A 19558-nucleotide genomic window follows, 5' to 3' on the forward strand; every position below is an offset into this window, starting at 1 on the left:
TGGGGAACCTCTGCTGGAAGAAACCATCAAGTTCTCCACTTGACTCATCAGCTTTATGAGACTAATTGGTGATTCCTAATGAAATGATATAGGCTAAAAAAAACAAAACACTTTAATTTTAACTATTAGGATTTCTCTTGACCACTATTCTGTCCCTACCAAGAAGACCAAACAGTGTGGAGTCATGAGCCCTAATTTTATTAAAGAAATGGGCAGGTTTCCTCTTCTTTGTCTGGTATTGATATCAATTTGTTTCCTGGCAAATACCTCTCCACCTTCTTCGGTTAGGTTGGTGCAGATGTAATGGCATAACAGTAATGGCAAAAACTGCAATTACATTTGCATCAACCTAATAGTAAGTGTTTACCATCATTCCTATAGGGAAATCATACCCGGTGGTTTAAGAGAGACTAACCTCACTCTTCCAGCTGCCCAGCAGTAGGAATGTGACCTTGACTTCATTTGTCACAGTTCCCAAATGCCCCAGACCTCAAGGAATGGTTAAGAAATAGAAATGTCATCAAAAGGAGGCAAATGAGAGTTCTCTCTACCTGGAATATTTTTTCAGTGTTATCAAAGAAGAAGCTTTCCTTGTCCTGAAGTTAAAATGCCGTTGGGATGGAAGTCTCAGGCTGCCAGGAACCATCATGCATATCACATAGAAAAAGCTTGTCTGAAAGATGGAGGGTCACAAATTTAATGACTTTTTTAAATGCCTGGATCAAACCAAGCCTGAAGCTAGATAATGTTGAATAATTTTGTTTGTTTGGGGCAAAATTGGGTGTGCTTTAAATTTAAGTTTCAGTTACCTAGCTCTCTTACTTAAACTGGAAGAATCCTAAGATACACACTCTCACCTTGGCTTTAAGGCAAAAAAAATTTAAAAAGAAAAAAAAATGCAGAGAGAATCCAAAGTAAAGTGCACTGTTTCTATAATTGATGACATTCAATTTTCCACAGAGCAGAAAAAAAGATCTTTTGAAAATGTAATTTCATGAGCATTATTTCCCTTCTTAAAAACTTTCAAATTCTTTTTGCCATTAAAATTAGGTCCAGTCTTCTTTCACACTTTGCCACCACTGCTACCACATCTCATGCCATTCTCCCTCTTCTCTCTGCTTGGCCTTTTCTCTGAGAGATTCATTCATACTTCAGGGCCTAGAGGATTGCTTCCAATTATTTGTATAGTCCTTCTCATTTTGAATATTTCAGCTCAATTGTCACTTCACAATTAAGTTTATCCCTGTTGACCCCATCTAAAATAACCAATGTTGACTATGTTTAATAATAATGGATTACACACTTGCAATTTTCTAAGAGAGTAGATTTTAAGTATTCTCATCTCCCTCTCACACACACACACGATAACTATGTAAAGTGATGGATATGTTAACTAGACTGATGATGGCAATCATTTCACAACATATGCATACATCAAAATATCACATCATACACCTTAAATAATACAATTTAAATTTCAATTATACCTCAATAAAGCTATAAAATAGGATAAAATAGCCAATGCAAATACTTTCTAACTTCATACTTTATTTCTATATATTACTTTTATGCTACAAAATTATCTTTATTTTTAATTTTTGTCATTTACCCACTTAAATCCATTTGCCCCTCTAAGAACGTGGGCTGGGTGCAGTGGGTCACGCCTGTAATCCTTGCACTTTGGGAGGCTGAGGAGGGCAGATCACCTGAAGTCAGGAGTTCAAGACCAGACTGGCCAACATGGCAAAACCCTGTCTCTACTAAATATATAAAAATTAGCCGGGCGTGGTGGCGGGCACCTGTAATCCCAGCTACTCGGGAGGCTGGGGCAGGAGAATCGCTTGAATCCGGGAGGCAGAGGTTGCAGTGAGCCGAGATCATGCCACTGCACTCCAGCCTGGGCAACAGAGCAAGACTCTGTCTCAAAAAAAAAAAAAAAAAAGTGAATTTCAGGAGAGCAGGGACCCTTTGGATTTTGCTCATTGCCACATCTTTAGAAGTTATAACAATAACTAGCTCAAAAACACACCAAATTCAAAATTGTTGAATTGATAAATGTTTAAATAACACCTTCCTTGTTTTATTTTTGCCAAGCAGTATTCTGTTCTAGCTGTCTTTCTTCTGTAAGTCATTCTCTCCTTTCTATCCAGCTCCTTTTAGAATCTCTCTCCTCTTCCTCTTTTCACTTCTTTCTCTCTTTCTCTCTCTCTCTCTCCCCCCGCCTCCTATCTTGCAGTTTCACTACTATATGTCTAGTCATAAATTCTTTTTAGTTATCCAGCTTGAGCTAAATTCTCACCGATCTTGAAAGGTGTGAAGCCATTAATTCTCTAAATAAGGCCTCTTCCCAAATCTTTGTAGTTCATCTTTTGAGATGCCAATCAGATGTTTTTAAGAGCTTCGTATTCTATCATCCATGTCTCTTTGCTACTTTTCTGTACTTCTTATATATATGTCTATATCATGATATACATCTATCTTGTAGCTAGTTATCTCTAGTTAGCATCAGACTTCTTTCTTCAATTGAACTTTATCTGCTGCTTAACTCATCTATTAAGTAATTTTTGTCTCAATAAAAATGTTTTTCACACTTAGAAGTTCATTTTGTTTGTCAGTCTATTTTTTTTCTGATGCTTTTTTGCTTTCCTCTAAGTTTATTAATTTTATTAAACAACCCATACCCAGATATTTTATATTTTAAGCACATGGTTATGTGGTGGATGGTGAATTACTGGCAAAAAAAAAATCAGAACTCTGGCAGAAAAAAGAAAGGAAAGATGGAATAGATACTGGCATTCCTTCTGCTACATCCTTCTAGATTTCTTCCATACAAGGAAAATTTTGCTCTGCATCCTTCTTTGTAGTCTTCTTTTTTTTACCTTCCTATATCATAGGCAGTTCTTCACATGTATATAATGGCTGCATATAATTGTATTGCATGGAAGTCCCAAAATGTATTAAAGTGATGTTTATTTATTGAATTCTATTGATAGATATTTAGATTACTCCCGGCTTTGGCAACTGTAATACACACAGAATGAATGTTGGATACATAAATGAGAGTTAGATTACATAGACAGATGGTAGATAAATAGAAGTAATTAAAATAATATTGGAATTTACCTTCCAGAACACCTGTGCCTGGGAGTGATGTATATAAGATAAGTGTACGCTTATTTTTTTCTCAGTCAAAACTAGCTATGCCCCATACATTTTGCTATGTGCTGTTGTCATTTTCTCTAATTAGCAAAAAGCCTGTAATTGCACCTTTGATTTCCTCTTTGACATATGATATTTAGACATTTTAATTGCTGTGTTATTGCTTTTCAATGTTAAACATTCATTTTTTCAATTTATTTTTAGTTTTATTACAAAATATAGAGAGACAGAAAAAAAATGGCCAATACAATTTGTGCTTTGAAGATTTTATTGGCATTTCCTTTGTGGCCCAACATATGTTAGTTTTGAAATTATCAGTTGACACAGAAAAAAATGAGTATTTTTCCTAAGGTGTAAATGTTTAATTAAATATATCGGGTTAAACTTAATTTGTATAGAAATTAGAGCTTTTATATTTTTTGAGACTTGATTAGAAAAATTAGACAGGGAAAATGCTTTGCATTATTTATTTTGATACAATTTTTTAACACATAAAGATCCCCAACAGTTACAGCTTCATTGCCAATGGCACTCTGTAGTAAATAAATTGATTGACTTTGTCCTGCTTAACGCTCCTCGCTTTGGATTCCACATAATATTTTATTATGGAGGTTTAGCAAAGGTCCCATGGATAAACTTATGGTTGCTCTTGACCAGTAGAGTTTGACAGAAAAAATGCTAGGTGACTTTTGAGCTAGGTCATAAAAGCCCATGCAGCTTCTGCCTGGTTTCTTCAAATGTCCGCTCTTGGAATCTCCCTCTCATAACCCAACCATCCTACTACCAGAAACCCAAGCCATATGGACAGGCCGTATACAGGTACTCCAATGGACAACCCCAGGTAAGTCAAGCCCTTCAATCATCCCAGCCAAGATTTTGCATGAGTAAAGGAAGAAGCCTCCAGGTGATATCCAGCTCCAAGCATGTGAATGACTTCCAGATTGTTACAGACTGAATATTTGTGCCCCCTTCAACATTTGTATGTTGAAACCCTAACTCCCACGGTGATGGTATTAGGAGGTAGGGCGTTTGGGAAATAATTAGGTCATGAGAGTACAGCCCTTATAAATGGAATTAGTGCCCTTATAAGAAGACGCCAAGAAGTTGGCGCACTCTCTTTCCACCATGTGAGGATACAGGAGAAGTTAGCAATGTGCAACCTGGAAGAGGGCTCTTCCATGCTGGCAGCTCCAGCTCAGCTTCCAGCCTCCAGAACAGTGAGGAATAAATTCCATTGTTGATAAACTGGTCAGTTTATGGTATTTTTTATAGCATCCCAAATGGACTAAAAAATTGATCTTCCCCAGCTAGTGTTCCTCAGACATTATGAAACATAGATGAGTCAAACCTGCTATGGCTTGCAATTCCTGAACACAGAATCTGCAAATGGTTTGTTACTTATGCCACTATGCTTGGGTGGTTATGCATCGTATGCAAGTATAGACACTAATCTTGGAAACTCTGCTTCATTATTGCTTATATGTGCTTTATAAAACTTTTTTACCCTTTTACAGTTACTGTTTTGTGATTTTAATCAAATCTCTTGAGAATATCATATAACTGCCTATTTTAAATTGTTTATAAATTAAATAAATTATGATTGATAATTATTTCTAGCTTATAAGTCAGATTTTGCCCTTCATAAAGTATCTTAACGTAACTACATTATTTTTAAACTGATTTACATAATTTTAGAAGTTGTACTCTTTCTTAGGTCTACTTAATATTGCCTTGTCCAACACGACTTGAAATATATTCTGTTCACTTTTACTTTATTCAAAATGTTAAAAATACTAGGAAGATAATATTTGTCAACTTCATTTTCAGGCTGTTTTCATTCTCCAGTTTCTCTCAAAATGTGATGTGAGTTTCCTGGACCCTAAGCAGGAGCTTCTCTCTTTATTTTTGCACTGACAGGATGGTGCAGGGGGTCATAGAGGCACAGGTGGTCCAGCCAGTGCAGGTGTCCCGGGGGAGCTCAATTTTATCTAGTCTCAGAGAGGCTATAATAGGCATGACTAAAAAAAACCTTTTAAATCCAGGAATTGTTAAATATCATGGAAATTATTTGTTACCCAAAGGTTACAAGGACTTTCTTTAAAACTACCTTGGACCAAATTTTTATTGATATTTATACTCTTCTTTTTCAATTTACTTTATGGTTTGGAGTATATTAGGTTCACTTCCTTTTTATTAGCCAATGATAATAATTTATATGTTCTGGCAATGGCTATTCATTTCATCAAGATATTAAAACATAATTATAGAATTTTATACAACATCGTTTTGTGAATTACAATCACTTTTTCAATCTCAATATTGTTTAAATTAAATGCCTCTCTATTTCATTAGTTTATTTAAAGAACAAAATGTTTTATCAATTCTGTTGTTTGTGATGTTTCTTAATTAATTTCTTTCCCCTCTTATGTTGAATAATTCACCTCCTTTGTTTCCTTGGAATTATTTTAATCTGTATTATGATTTTTGTTATTGTTGTTGTCTTATCTAAAAATCAGTTTTTGGACATGACACTTTTTCTCTGTAACTCTTTTTTTTTTTTTACTTAAGATTACTTTAAATATTTTTGCTTAGACTTCCTCTTTATTTCACTTCAATCTTTGCTAGGCTTATGTGAATGTCTGGGGAAAAAATTTCTGAGCTCTAGTTTTGATGCCTCTACCTCTTTTTCAGAGAAGGAAGCCCCAGGCTGAATTCAGGAGTTTTGATCTTGCTGGCTATATTTGGGGTTCCTGGATGAGCTGCTGGGGTTGTGTGTGGTTATGTACTATGAATAAAACACCTCCTGGCACGGAGCTGCTTGTCCAAGTGGGCACAGAACTTGGGCAACAGAGTTCTGCTTATTTGAAGTTATTTGCCACTCACCTCCTGTTTGATGGTCTCATGACATCTCCTGGTATGGGAATCTTCTAATGAGACTTACTTTGTAGTGGCAGCAATCTAAAAGGGCTTCACACAGCCCAAGGCAGCCGTCTTGCTTGAACCTGATATTGTCACACCAACTTGAGACTCTCAAATAATCCTTGCACATTTAGTACCACTATGCTCTAGAGATGCAAGTAAAGATCGAGAAGGATTACTTAATCCAATATTAAACACAGAAGCACTCTCTTAGGAGGGTTTTTAATGCAGCTGTTTAATAGAAAACATTGGCCTTAAACAATAGTTTAAGATGAGACTGGAAGATAAGACTGCATTTTAAATTAAGTACCAGGGAGTGTTTGGAAAAGCAGAACAGGTCCACAGCACAACCAGCCTCCCAACCTTAACTGTTGCAGAATCAGTTTCTAAAAATGTAGACAATCTGAGGACAGAATCTTCATAACAGAAGGGTCTGAAGAGTCTAAGGAGAGGTAGCTAGAATAGCAACATCTGGAACCAGTGAATATATGAGACCGCATGGGTGGAGCCAGGATCACCATAGGCATAGATGAGAACATCCTAGCAGAAGTGCAATAAACAGTGTTACACGAGGTTAATTTAGCATCCTGGAATTCAGCAGGAAGCCTGTTAGAGACTTGATGGAGAACACATGTCATTAATCCAGATCAAACAGGGTTAAGGTTAGGATAACCTTAGGGTCTGCAGGTGAAATGAATGCCATAGCTCAAGGTCAAGGGCAATGTTCTACTTACCTCAGGCACTGCATCCTTAGCAGAACTTTGTTTTCTCGGCTGCTGTTCAATAGGCACTAGGCATTTATGGCTATTTAGATTTAAATTAATTTAAATTAAAGATGATTTAAAATTCAGTTCCTCTGTCTCAATAGCCATATTTATTTTTCTTTTAAGTTCAGGGGTACATGTGCAGGTTTGTTACATAGGTAATCTTGTGTCATGAGGGTTTGCTGTACAGATTATTTCGTCACCCAGGGATTAAGCCTAGTACCCATTAGTTATTTTTAAAATATGCAATATTCGCATTCTGTGTATGGCACAGAATGAAGATTTCCAGCATTGTGGAAAGTTCTATTGTCTTGCATCTCATCTTACAGAAAGATACAAGATCATTCACCAAGGCTGATATTGGGACTGCCATTCGTGTTTATTTTTATCTAATTTTAAAATTTATATTTGTGTATATTTTATAATTCATGTAATAGATCAGTATCTAATATACGTAATTTCTAAAACTTGATGTTTTGTATATAACTTCATTGCTTTACTATTCTTCCTTAGCATTACCACAATATAATATACATGATCCTCATTTTTCTTTTTTATTTAATCCTTGATAATTTCCACAAAATGTAAGCTCCAAAAAGCAAGAAGTTTGGCATTTTGCTACTATCATTTACTGAAAATGTCGTAGCATATAGGTATTCAATAAATAATTGTTGGCTATTCAAATGTATCCATTTGGGTTAATTACACAGCACTGCATAAAGACAAGACATTTATATTATAGATAGGAGAGATTTGTATATTTGTTTCAGAAAGCAGATAACAAAAAAGTAGACTTTTCTATTAGAAATCATTACATTTGGAAAAGTTTCTGATCCAAAGGAAAAGTGAAGAAACACCTCTTTCTAATTTGCACAAAAGATCAGTAGGGGCCAGCATATTGAAAGTACACATAAAATAGATTTTTTTTGAATAAGTACATGATATGCAAATTTGGAGTCTCTGTTCCAGCGGATGGAAATCTGACAGGGGCAATAACATAAAATAACTGTACTCAGAAGAGCAAGGTGGTGGTGTGGGTGGAAGGAAAGCCTGTGGAGCAGGACTTTGTGTCCTGTGCTAGTAATCAAGGCTGTAAATTGGGAGTGGGAATGGGGAGCCATCAGCACATCTCAGGGGATAAAATCAGGTTTGTTCAGAAACAGTCAGACATTGTAATAGCGGATTAGCTTGCCATTCAGCCAGCAGGTAGCACATTCTCAATAATACCTGTTGACTCAAATTCATCATTCTGATGTATATTTGATTGTCATTGTCATCAGCTGTTCTAAAACACTGGAAGATGGCCCGAGACTAATCACTCATCAGTAGACAGCAGTGCACCCTATTGATTTTGGTGTGATTTAGAACTTATAAGTACAACCCAGGAGAGGCAAAATGAAATATGGAGTCAAAAATAAGTGGGCTATCATCTGGATTCTACCTCAATTTAGACACGAGAACATAGCTTTATATTAACCTATGTCTGTCAGTTCCCATATTTGTGAAATGGTATTAATTATACCAAATTATATCTCCTTCATGGGAGTATGGAGAGTTAATTTAACCATTAGTGTAAATTCTCTAGAACAGTCTATGGCATGTGGTAGAGGCTCAGTAAATGGTGAGTGTTTTCTTCCTGCTTTCTCATTCTTAAAGTCCCAATTTGAACCTTAAAATCCTTCAATCCTTCATGTAAGTCTTTGACTGTCTTCAAAAAGATGCTGGGCTTAAAAAGCCTTACTGTGTAAGAGGGCCATGCTAAATGCTTTACACATTCTTTAAGCAAGAAACTCAGCATCATATCCCAAGTATTTCGCTCTTCACTTCCCAATACTGCATCCCCCACCCCCATCATTAAGCCAAAGTCCCCTCCTTCATGATGGAGTCAGCAATATTGAGAACAAGAGCTTGCCAAAGAGAGTTTAAATTTCACTACTTACATGAGAGAGTTTCCACTGTCTTATCCACATTCATTTCTTAATATTATCCCCAACTTTAGCCTAATCTCTGAAAGGATTATCAAATAAATTAAATGAAGTATATAGTGGCAAGCTGAGGGGAAGAGAGGGATAAAGAATACATGTCCAAGGACAACAAACTGCCCCCAGAGTGACACCAAAGGTCAACTCAGAAAGCCTACGTAGAGGAGGTTCACATTTTGAAAGAATCACTTCACTGACTTGATGATTTTGCTATGATTCATCTCTGAATTTCTTGTTTCTCTGACACATTGACACGACCTAAATTTACTATATATATATGTATATATATATATAGTGTGTATATATATATAGTGTGTATATATATATAGTGTGTATATATATAGTGTATATATATATAGTGTGTATATATATATAGTGTGTGTATATATATATAGTGTGTGTATATATATATAGTGTGTGTATATATATATGGTGTGTGTATATATATATATATCAAGAATGATCATTTCTCCTTATTTATACAAGGAAAAAAAAAGCTAAGAAAATTTCAGACATCACAAAGCATATTGGCAGAGCCTCTGGAATGCCAGTGGCCTGGGACTCTAAGAACAAAATCACCCCATCCTTACTATACTGTGATGCAAACAGAAAGCCAAATAAAGGAAAGGCACATGCTTATAAATGCCATTCTTTTTAAGTATCAAATCTTCTTTCTGATTCTCCTTTTACATCTCTTGTTCTGGGGCTGGTTTTGAGACAAGAATTCATGGAGGAAAAAAAAACTGAGAAATGAAAATTCAAAGGTTTCTAAACTTAAATAAGTAGTATTTTCCAATCCAGAAAATAGAAGGCTTGAATCATATCTCCTATGTGCATCTCTGTGAGTTTTAACTTTCTTTCTCTATTTTTGCATCTACCTCTCTACCTCTTTTACATTGTCAGGGCTACAAGAAAAGCAGGTACATTGTCACATTTTTGGTCTGACAGCCAGAAAATGTTCTTATTATGTGTATTACAAAATTTTTCCTTAAAGTACACAAAGTTGAATTTGAGCTTTGCATATATAAAGAACAGAAGGAGGCTTCAGCAGCAACATTGTGGATTTCTTGGTTGGTATCCCAACAGAGCAGTGGACTAGCCTGGGAAATGATGGTGTGTGTTCATGGATGAGTTTGGATGAAGTGAAACTAAGTGGTGTTTTCTGCCCAAAAGGAACAGTTTGATGGCCAGGTGCAGTGGCTCACGCCTGTAATTCCAGCACTTTGGGAGGCCTAGGTGGGCGGATTGCCTGAGCTCAGGAGTTCGAGACCAGCCTGGGCAACACGGTGAAACCTCGTCTTTACTAAAAAAGAAAAAATTAGCCAGGTGTGGTTGCATGCGCCTGTAGTCCCAGCTACTGGGGAGGCTGAGGCAGGAGAATTGTTTGAACCCAGGAGGCAGAGGTTGCAGTGAGCTCAGATAGCACCACTGCACTCCAGCCTGGACAACAGAACGAGACTTCATCTCCAAAAAAAAAAAAAGTTTGATATTTGTATCTTTGAATAGATTTGTTTGTTTTTCAAAATCACTCTCAGAGTGAGCTTCCTGGTCCCAGTGGAATCTATTCTTACATATGAGAGTTTAAAAACAAACAAAAAAACACCGTTAAACAGAACTTCTAACTTGATCACTCATTATTTCCCCAAATTTGATGCTGCATAACTTATAAGCAAAGCTTAATATTAAATCTTTGTGCAAAGGTTGGAAAGTAGCACCATTTAAGGGCATTTTTAAAAAGGAGAATTGAGACGCTGAAGGGCACACTCAAAAAAAGTAAAAAAAAAAAAAAATAGGAGTTTCCTCCTTTCTGGAAAGAAGTTGAAATTAGAAAAGGGTTTCCAATTTGCAAATGGCTACTTTGTTAGAAATATAATGAGCATTTATTGATTGATTTCTGTGTTTATTATGACAAGCCTAGAGTTATTAGGCTTGTTTTTTGAGGGCCTTAACATACAAGTGTGTACTAACCTGTCTGAATTCCAAACCAGGAAGGATATACTGAGATGATTCAAAGCCAGAAACTGGGGCTTGAGGGACCAGTGGTCCTTCAAGGACAGGGTGTCCTCCCTTGGTGGCTAAAAGCAGAAAGATCAAGGAGGAGGCATCCCAGACAAGTCAATTGAGAAGTGGAAAGGGCAGAAACAGATAAATCCAAGAGACAATTCCAAAAGTCAGAATTTAAGCAAATTTGGAATAGGACATAAGCCAGTTAGGAGTGAATTCAAGCTGGTGTAGGGTTATTGAAGCTGATTCCTTTAAATACTCAAGAGCTGCACTTTTCTGAGTGGGAGGGGTGTGGAGGATATAGGATCAGTGCATAAATTATTCTTCCAAATGTCTATTGTGAAAAGGTGAATAAGAGAAAATAAGATCAGAGGAGGCAAGTGTATATTTTAGGCTGTTTGTGAAGATAAAATTTGATGAAAGAATACCTCAGCCTCTCTTTCAAAAGCAGTGGTCTTATGTTGAACCAGTCATTTCCCCAATGTTTCCTTCTACCCCACAAGTGTGTGTGTGTGAGTGTACACAGGCACAGACAGACACACACACACTCAAACACAGATACTTATTGCCTCACTTCCCTCAGGCCAAAATGAATAGCAGTATTGCTACCAAATTACACTGAAATCAAGTAGGAGACTCCTCATTTCTTAGGGGGAAAAAAACTAGAAATATTTATCATTTTAAACCATGTCATTGATGTAAACATCTTCACATAATAATAATATAATGTTTGTCTAATACTGTTGGTCAGTTTTATCTCCTTTGATTTCTCTTCATCTTTGCTATCCTAAACTCATCTTTCACCTGGATGAATTTAATAGCTTTCTAATAAATCTTATTGAATTTAACATTCTTGTAATTACAAAATTGATTTTCAACATTGTAGGCAGAAAGATCTTTAAAAAATTATTAAAATAATTTAGATTGTTCTCGTCTCCATCCGAACTGTCTCCTCAAGCACTTAACCCTCCACATCGCACACTGCTTGTTTCATGTCATTTTTAGGTCTCTGTTTAAATGACATTTCTGTAAGAAACTTTCTCTATCCACACTAAATTATACTCACACACCATTATTTTCTATCACAGCATTATGCTTATTTTCTTTCTGGCTCTTAATAAAGTTTATAAAAATGGATTAATGTCTATGCCTAGTTGTCCGTCTTCTAGACTTTACGTTTCTTGAGTGAAGGGGCATATCACTCTACTATCCATTGTATCACCAGTTCACCCAAAGCCTCACAGGTGGAAGATGTTCAGTCAGTATCTGTGGAATGAATGCATGGATTAATATTTTAATTTTTTCTTTACAAAAATTATTTCAAAGAACGATCAATGGATACTAAAACCAGTGGGTAAAAGCTTTTATAAAATGGATATTCATAGAGCCTGTAAGACACAGAATAATAATTACAAAAGAGAAAATGTACACTTATGGAGAGTTCCATAGGTCACCAATGTAGCCAAGTAATTTAACTTAATATGACCAATTGTAGAACAATCTGACATTATATATCTCCTACTGCTGAAAAATAAACATATAACACCATCTATGTAACATTTGCCAAAAATATTTTACCCAAATCTGATCACAAAGAAACAGTCAAATATATGCAGAATGTGCAACATGCTACAATGCACTGAAAAGTTCTAGAAATTGAAGGTCCTGAAAAATAAAAATGTAGAAGGAAGACCATCCTAGGTTTAATAGGATTTAAGAATAACAAATAAGTATGGTACACAATCTGTTATTGGATTTTCTCTATAAAATGTTCTTAGGGCAATTGGAGAAATTTGAACATAAAATGTATATTATATATTAATAAAGTTATTTTGTTAGGAGTGATAATGATATTTTGCTTAGGTAAGTAATGATCTTATGCTTAGGAGATATATGCTGCATTATTTGAGACTAAACTGTCATGTTGCCTACTTCATGCTGAGGTTGTTCAGCAAAAAGCAACTCTATGTGTGACATATATAATTATGTGTGTGTAAGAGAAAGAAAATATGGCATAACGTTAATGACTGCGACATCTAGGTGGGAGTTCATCTAGGTGTTCATTAAACTCTTCTTTCAACTTTTCTATAGGGCTTAACCATCCATTAATTCATGAACTATACAACAACCTGTGAGGGAAGGAGATAGTTCTCTCCCAACTTTATACAAAACAGGGGTACCCTGCCCTCCAGCCATGGACAGGCCCCGGGCAGCACAGCACGAGGTGAGCTGCAGGCCAGGGAGCCTTACCGCCTGAGCGCCACCTCCTCTCAGATTGCCATGGCTTTAGAGTCTCATACAGCACAAACCCTATTGTCAACTGTGCATGCGAGGCATCTAGTTTGTGCACTCCTTATGAGAATCTAATGCTTGATGATCTGAGGTGGAAGTTTCATCCCAAAACTAGATGAGAGAATGCCCCCATCCATCACACCCTCCCCTTCCTCCTTTCCCCATCCGTGAAAACTTGTCTTCCACGAAACCCGTCTCTCGTGCCAAAAAGGTTGGTTATCCCTGATATAAGACAACATGGATGAGACAACTCTAAAAAGAGTGGTTTTCATATGTATTTTGTATGATAGCAATCTTGTTCCATCATAACTATATGAAAGCAAGATGATTCATTTTGAAATAATTAGGAAAAGTTGAACAGTATTAGCTAGGTTTTCATTGCTATAGAGTTAGTAACCAACATGGTGTGGCATGAGGCTGATTGTTATTTTAAAGGGGTGTAACATATATTCTAATAAAGACAGCAAGTAGCAAGTTGATTTTTTAAGCATGTTAATTTTAATTGTTGCAACCAGCTTGGCTTACCAGTGTTGTAAAAATAAGGCTTACTGGGCAAATTTGTCAGGTGCTGGTGAATAAGGCATCCTAGACTCTGAATCTGCCATCTTGTGGACACTTCAATAACTTTACAGTATCAAAACTGACCACATCTGTCAAAGTCATGCTGGGCTCTAAGACAGATATGGCAGCTAATATTTTTCCCCTAGAAATAGATTGTCCTCCTCAACTCTTTATCTCAGGCTGTGAGATTTTACAATCCCCCTGATATTTTAAGATGAAAGCTAAAAGCATCAATTTTAAATAATATAAAAGCTAATCATACATTTAATACCTATTGAAGTGTTCAATGTGATTTATGCATTATCTTAATCTAATTTTTAAATATATCTTTCTACATTCTGTGTATATATATTAATTAGGCTCACATTTAAAGGCCTATTTACTGTCAGAATACAAAATGAAATACAATTGTCACAACATATATGTAAATTCACTTAGAGGTAATAATAGGTATTTAATTTAAAAGACAGCATTGTGCAGGGATATGAATTTCGAACTTTATCTACTTTTCTGCTTGTATCATTTGCTTTTGTTTTGTAAACAAAGAAAATAGATTTAAGCTGAGATCAACTTGTTTGGACACATCTAATTGAAATATGTTCCCCTTCTCTCCCTCTTCCCTCTCCATTCCTGGAACAGCTTCCATAAGGAAATCGTGCAACTCTGGACTCTGCACGGCACCATTTCAAACTCTGGGGTGCAATAAAGAAAACTGCATTGCAGTTTCACCGATTTGGAATGAAAGTTGTGTGACATTAGCAAATAAATTATTCTCTCTAGATACCAACCTTAGCATTTATAAACTTAGCGTATGTGTAAGTCATTCTTAGACCAATGAGTCATTCCATAAGTATTTACTGAGCACCTATGAGATTCCAGCTATTGTGGAAGGTAGTGGTATTACAGTGGTAAACAAGCCAGATTTGATCTGTATGTATAACCTAACAAAGGACACAGTCAAAAAATCAAAGTGCAGACATCAACTTTGAAGTCAGAGAGAAAATCTGAGAGCATATGGATTTTCATTATTTTTATAAAAATGTTTGGAAAGAACTTGAACTTTATTAAAATTTAATATGTGAGTTAATAGCACTACATGCATAATTGTTAAATAAATATGTAATGTTTTGAGGTACATGCTCAAAGAATCTCACTTATAAACATATGCAATAAAAAATGTTTGGAGTCTACTAGTCAATCATATCTGAACTATACTATCCACATGAAATGACGTAGCTATATATAAAATGACAGCTGGAAACAAATCAGGCAATAACTGCACCTACATATAATTGTAATTACAAATATTTTGTGTATATATATTGCGTTACATTTATATGCGATGCTGGACTTCAGGTCCAGAAGACTTAGAGTTTAGCTCTAAAGTTTAATGTAATATAGAAGAAGAACTTTAAAAATTAAAAACCTTAAAAATAGGTAACATTATATCCAAAGTTAATAGTTGAGAAATTTCTCAAACTCTTAAGTTGCTTAAATAAGCAATTCTTATTAATGTGTTATTGGGAATTATGAAAGCAATAAAAAATATAATAATCTCACATATTCAAGCACTCAAAAAGCATAGCCATTATGCCCACAATTTAAAAATAAAAGAAATTCTCAAATACATATTCTAATCAACAAAGAAAGATTAAAATAATGAGATAAATCACAGGAAAAAGAAGTGATTTTTAAATGAACTCAACCCACTTCAATGTAGAGATAATGCTAAGACAAATGTGGTTATGAAGGTGAAAAAGTGGTCTAAGCACTCTTCTTTAAAGGCACACATGGGCCTGGCACAGTTCTTCATGCCCGTAATCCCAACACTTTGGGAGGCTGAGGCAGGAAGATCACTTGAGGCCAGGAGTTCAAGACCAGCCTGGACAACAGAGTGGGACCCCGTCACTACAAAAAATAGACAAATTAGGCAGGCATGGTGGTGCATGCTGTAGTCCTAACTACTCTGGAGGCTGAGGTGGGAGGATTGCTTGAGCCCAGGAGGTTGAGACTGCAGTGAGCCATGATCATGTCACTGCACTCCAGCCTTGGTGACAGAGTGAGACCCTGTCTCGAAAAAATAAAGAAGTAAAATAATAGGACATAGGACAAAGGACATAGGAACAAATAAATAAGTAAAATAATAGGACGTAGGACAAAGGACATAGGACAAAATGTAATAATTGTATGGAAATCAAACCCAGATTATACTAACTTAAAATTAAGGGAAGGGAGAAAATGTGTCCTATATTTCAAGTTTCAATAGGAAGATTTCAAAGACACTCTTGAGGCAAATAATTAAAGAAATAATTACAGTATCCTTTTGAAATATTTAAGAACATATATCTTCTTGGGGGTGAGAGGAAGGGACTTGTACAATGGACATAGAGTTTCAGTTTTGCAAGACAAGAACATTCTCGTCTTCTGTCACACACGAATGTATTGTACTGTACATTTAAAAATGGCTAAGATGGTAAATTTCATGTGTTTTTACCACAATATTTAAAAAACTTCCAAAATTCAGAAGATAAAACAAAAGAAAATATATTCCATATAATGAAATACAGTAAGAAAAATGCGTAAGAAATAAAATTAGAAATAAAAATCAATGCACAGTGGCTCACTCCTGTAATCCCAGCACTTCGGGAGGCTAAGGCAGGTGGATCACCTGAGGTCAAGAGTTTGAGACCAGCCTGGCCAATATGGTGAAACCCCATGTCTACTAAAAATACAAAAATTAGCCAGGCATGGTGGTGCACACCTGTAGTCCCAACTACTCTGGAGGCTGAGGCAGGAGAGTCTCTTGAACCCGGGAGGCAGCGGTAGCAGTGAGCCAAGATTGTGCCACTGTACTCCAGCCTGGGCAACAAAGCAAGACTCTGTCTCAAAAACAAAACAAAACAAAAAATGTAAGATTTTTTTAAAAGAACTTTTACAATAAATAGACAATTTTTAGGTGTGTAACTCTAGGTAACTTGTTTCACCTCTCTAATATTCATCTTTCTCTTCAGAGAAATCGAGAAAAGAACAGTTTATACAGTTGCTATTGTGCTAATTATAATAAATTGATGCATAAACTATGTCCCCTAGTACATGAAAACACCCTAGTGGATGTGGAATAGAAAATAAGATTCTGAGAACTGGAGAACTTATGCTCTTTACAAGACCATTAAAAATTCTAGAAGATTAAAGAATTCAAGAATGGGTAAAGATACGTCGAACAAAATGTAAATTTTAAGAAGAAGAAGCAACATAAACAATTTTTTAATTTGGCAGAGTAAAATTAAGTGAAATAGCTGTAAATGACAAAAAGATAATATTTTATACTTCCAAGGTAAAAGTCAATTTGAAAATATAACAGCAAGGAAGCCATCAGCCAAATAACATTATATTTAAATCTGTAAGTTCACAACTATTAAAATATTAAGGAAGGATTTTAAATTATGATAAATTATAAAAATTCTGATATAATTTAACTTACATTCATGTTATTGATAGATTAAGTAATAAAAAAAGAAGTGTACAAATTTGCCTAAGTGAGAACATATAAGGTTAGTTTCTGCTAACGTCGTTTTAAACACTGTGCATCAGAATCAATTGATCAATGTCCTTCACCACTCAAAATATGTTGTTACTTCAATCCTTACAAAACAAAATATTTCAAATGGATCAAAAACTTAGGCACAAAGCACAGAACTATAAAATTCTAGAACAAACAATGTGTGAATAAGTTTACAAACAGGAAAGGGGTCAGTCTTTTTAAGCAGGATGCAAAACCCCCAAGTCATAAAGAAAGTCACTGATAGGCCGGGCGCAGTGGCTCACGCCTGTAATCCCAGCACTTTGGGAGGCTGAGGCGGGTGGATCACGAGGTCAGGAGATGGAGACCATCCTGGGTAACACGGTGAAACCCCGTCTCTACTAAAAATACAACAAATTAGCCGGGAGTGGTGGCTGGCGCCTGTGGTCCCAGCTACTCTGGAGGCTGAGGCAGGAGAATGGCGTGAACCCGGGAGGCGGAGCTTGCAGTGAGCAGAGATCTCCCGCCACTGCACTCCAGCCTGGGCTACAGAGCGAGACTCTGTCTCAAAAAAAAAAAAAAAAAAAAAGTCATTGATAATATTGAGTGCAGTAAACTTGAATACAGAAATAGAGAACAACAAATGGCAAACTGTGTCTGTGTTTGGGAGGTGACAATGATATTTTTCAAATGTAAGATATATAAGAAAAAGACTTACCAAGGAAACACCAACCAAAAGAAGGCTGTTGTAACTCTATCAATAACACCAAAGAATATTTTAAGGCAAATAGAAGTAGTCAAGTAAAACGGGATATTTCACAATGAAGAAAAAGTCAATTCAACAAGAAGATACACAATCTTAAATTTACATGCAACTAATAACAAAGTTATCAAAGTATATTAAACAATAGTAGATAGAACTAAAAGGATAAATAGAAAATTTACATTTGTAGTTGGAGATTTCAAATATTCTCTTTCAATAACAGGTTGTCTAAAAATCAAAGGGCTAATTTTCTAAATAAAAATATACGATATTCTTCTGAATTAGTTAATATTTCATCAAAATTAAAGTTCCAACTTAGGTATCACACTGGACAAACATAATATTTGCATTGGCCTGTCAAGAAAGAAAATGTTTTTAAAAACTTCTTTGTCTCATCATAAAGGGAAAAGTAAAATAAATGAACCTTTTAACTTAAAATACAGGAAAGAAAAAATAAAAGAGGTGCGAATGACATCCAGGCTTCTAACTGCACTTCTATAAAAACCAAAGCTCCTTGCTGTGGTCACAGGACTCTTTATTATATAACCTATTTGTAAGTCTACAGCATTGTCTCAGCCAGTCTCCCACACACCCCAAATGCTCCAGTCTTACTATAGTTTCTTTTCTTTTTTCTTGTTTTTTAAAAATGAATTTGTATTCCCATACTTGATGTCTCAGTTTGAGTGTCACATCTTCAGAAAGTACTTACTAAACACTTTATCTGAGACTACTCCTTTCATTATTTTCATTCTCAAATCCCTATTCATTTTCTTTACAAAATTTGTTATTCACTGTTTTCTAGTCTGATATGGTTTGGCTCTGTCCCCACGCAAATCTCATCTTGAACTGCAGCTCCCACATGTTGTGGGAGAGACCTGGTGGGAGGTAATTGAATCATGAGGACAGTTACCCCCATGCTGCTGTTCTCATGCTAGTGAATGAGTTCTCACAAGATCTGATGTTTTCAAAAGGGGCTTTTCCCTCTTTTGTTCGGCACTTCTCCTTGCTGCTATCATGTGAAGAAGAACGTGTCTGCTTTCCCTTCTGCCATGACTGTAAGTTTCCTGAGGCCTCTCCCCTACCATGCTGAACTGTGAGTCAATTAAACCTCTTTCCTTTATAAACTACCCAGTTTCAAGTATGTCTTTATTAGCAGCATGAGAACAAACTAATACATAGTCCTTTTAAATTCTGTGCCTGCCATATGAATGGAAGTGTGTCTCCATTAGAAACAGACTATGTCTGCCTTGCTAACCATTGTATCCCTAGCATAGCACTGTGACCAACACAGGAAAAATCATTTATGCATGTTTGTTGAATGATTGGCCTAGTAATCTCAGACAAATGTAATAAAAATAGACCACAAGTATTAGGAAAGAGAATAACATATATACAGATGTAAAATTTTTAAATTACAAATTTGTGAAGTTCCCACAATATGATAACATATTTGAAAACATAGATAACATGAAAGTCTTTTTTTTTTTTTTTTCTGAGACAAGAGTCTTGCTCTGTTGCCCAGGCTGGAGTACGGTGGCACAATCTCGGCTCACTGCAACTTCCGCCTCCCGGGTTCAAGTGATTTTCCTGCCTC

Source organism: Pongo pygmaeus, chromosome 8 (genome assembly GCF_028885625.2).
Source record: "Pongo pygmaeus isolate AG05252 chromosome 8, NHGRI_mPonPyg2-v2.0_pri, whole genome shotgun sequence".
NCBI classification, from domain to species: Eukaryota; Metazoa; Chordata; class Mammalia; order Primates; family Hominidae; genus Pongo; species Pongo pygmaeus.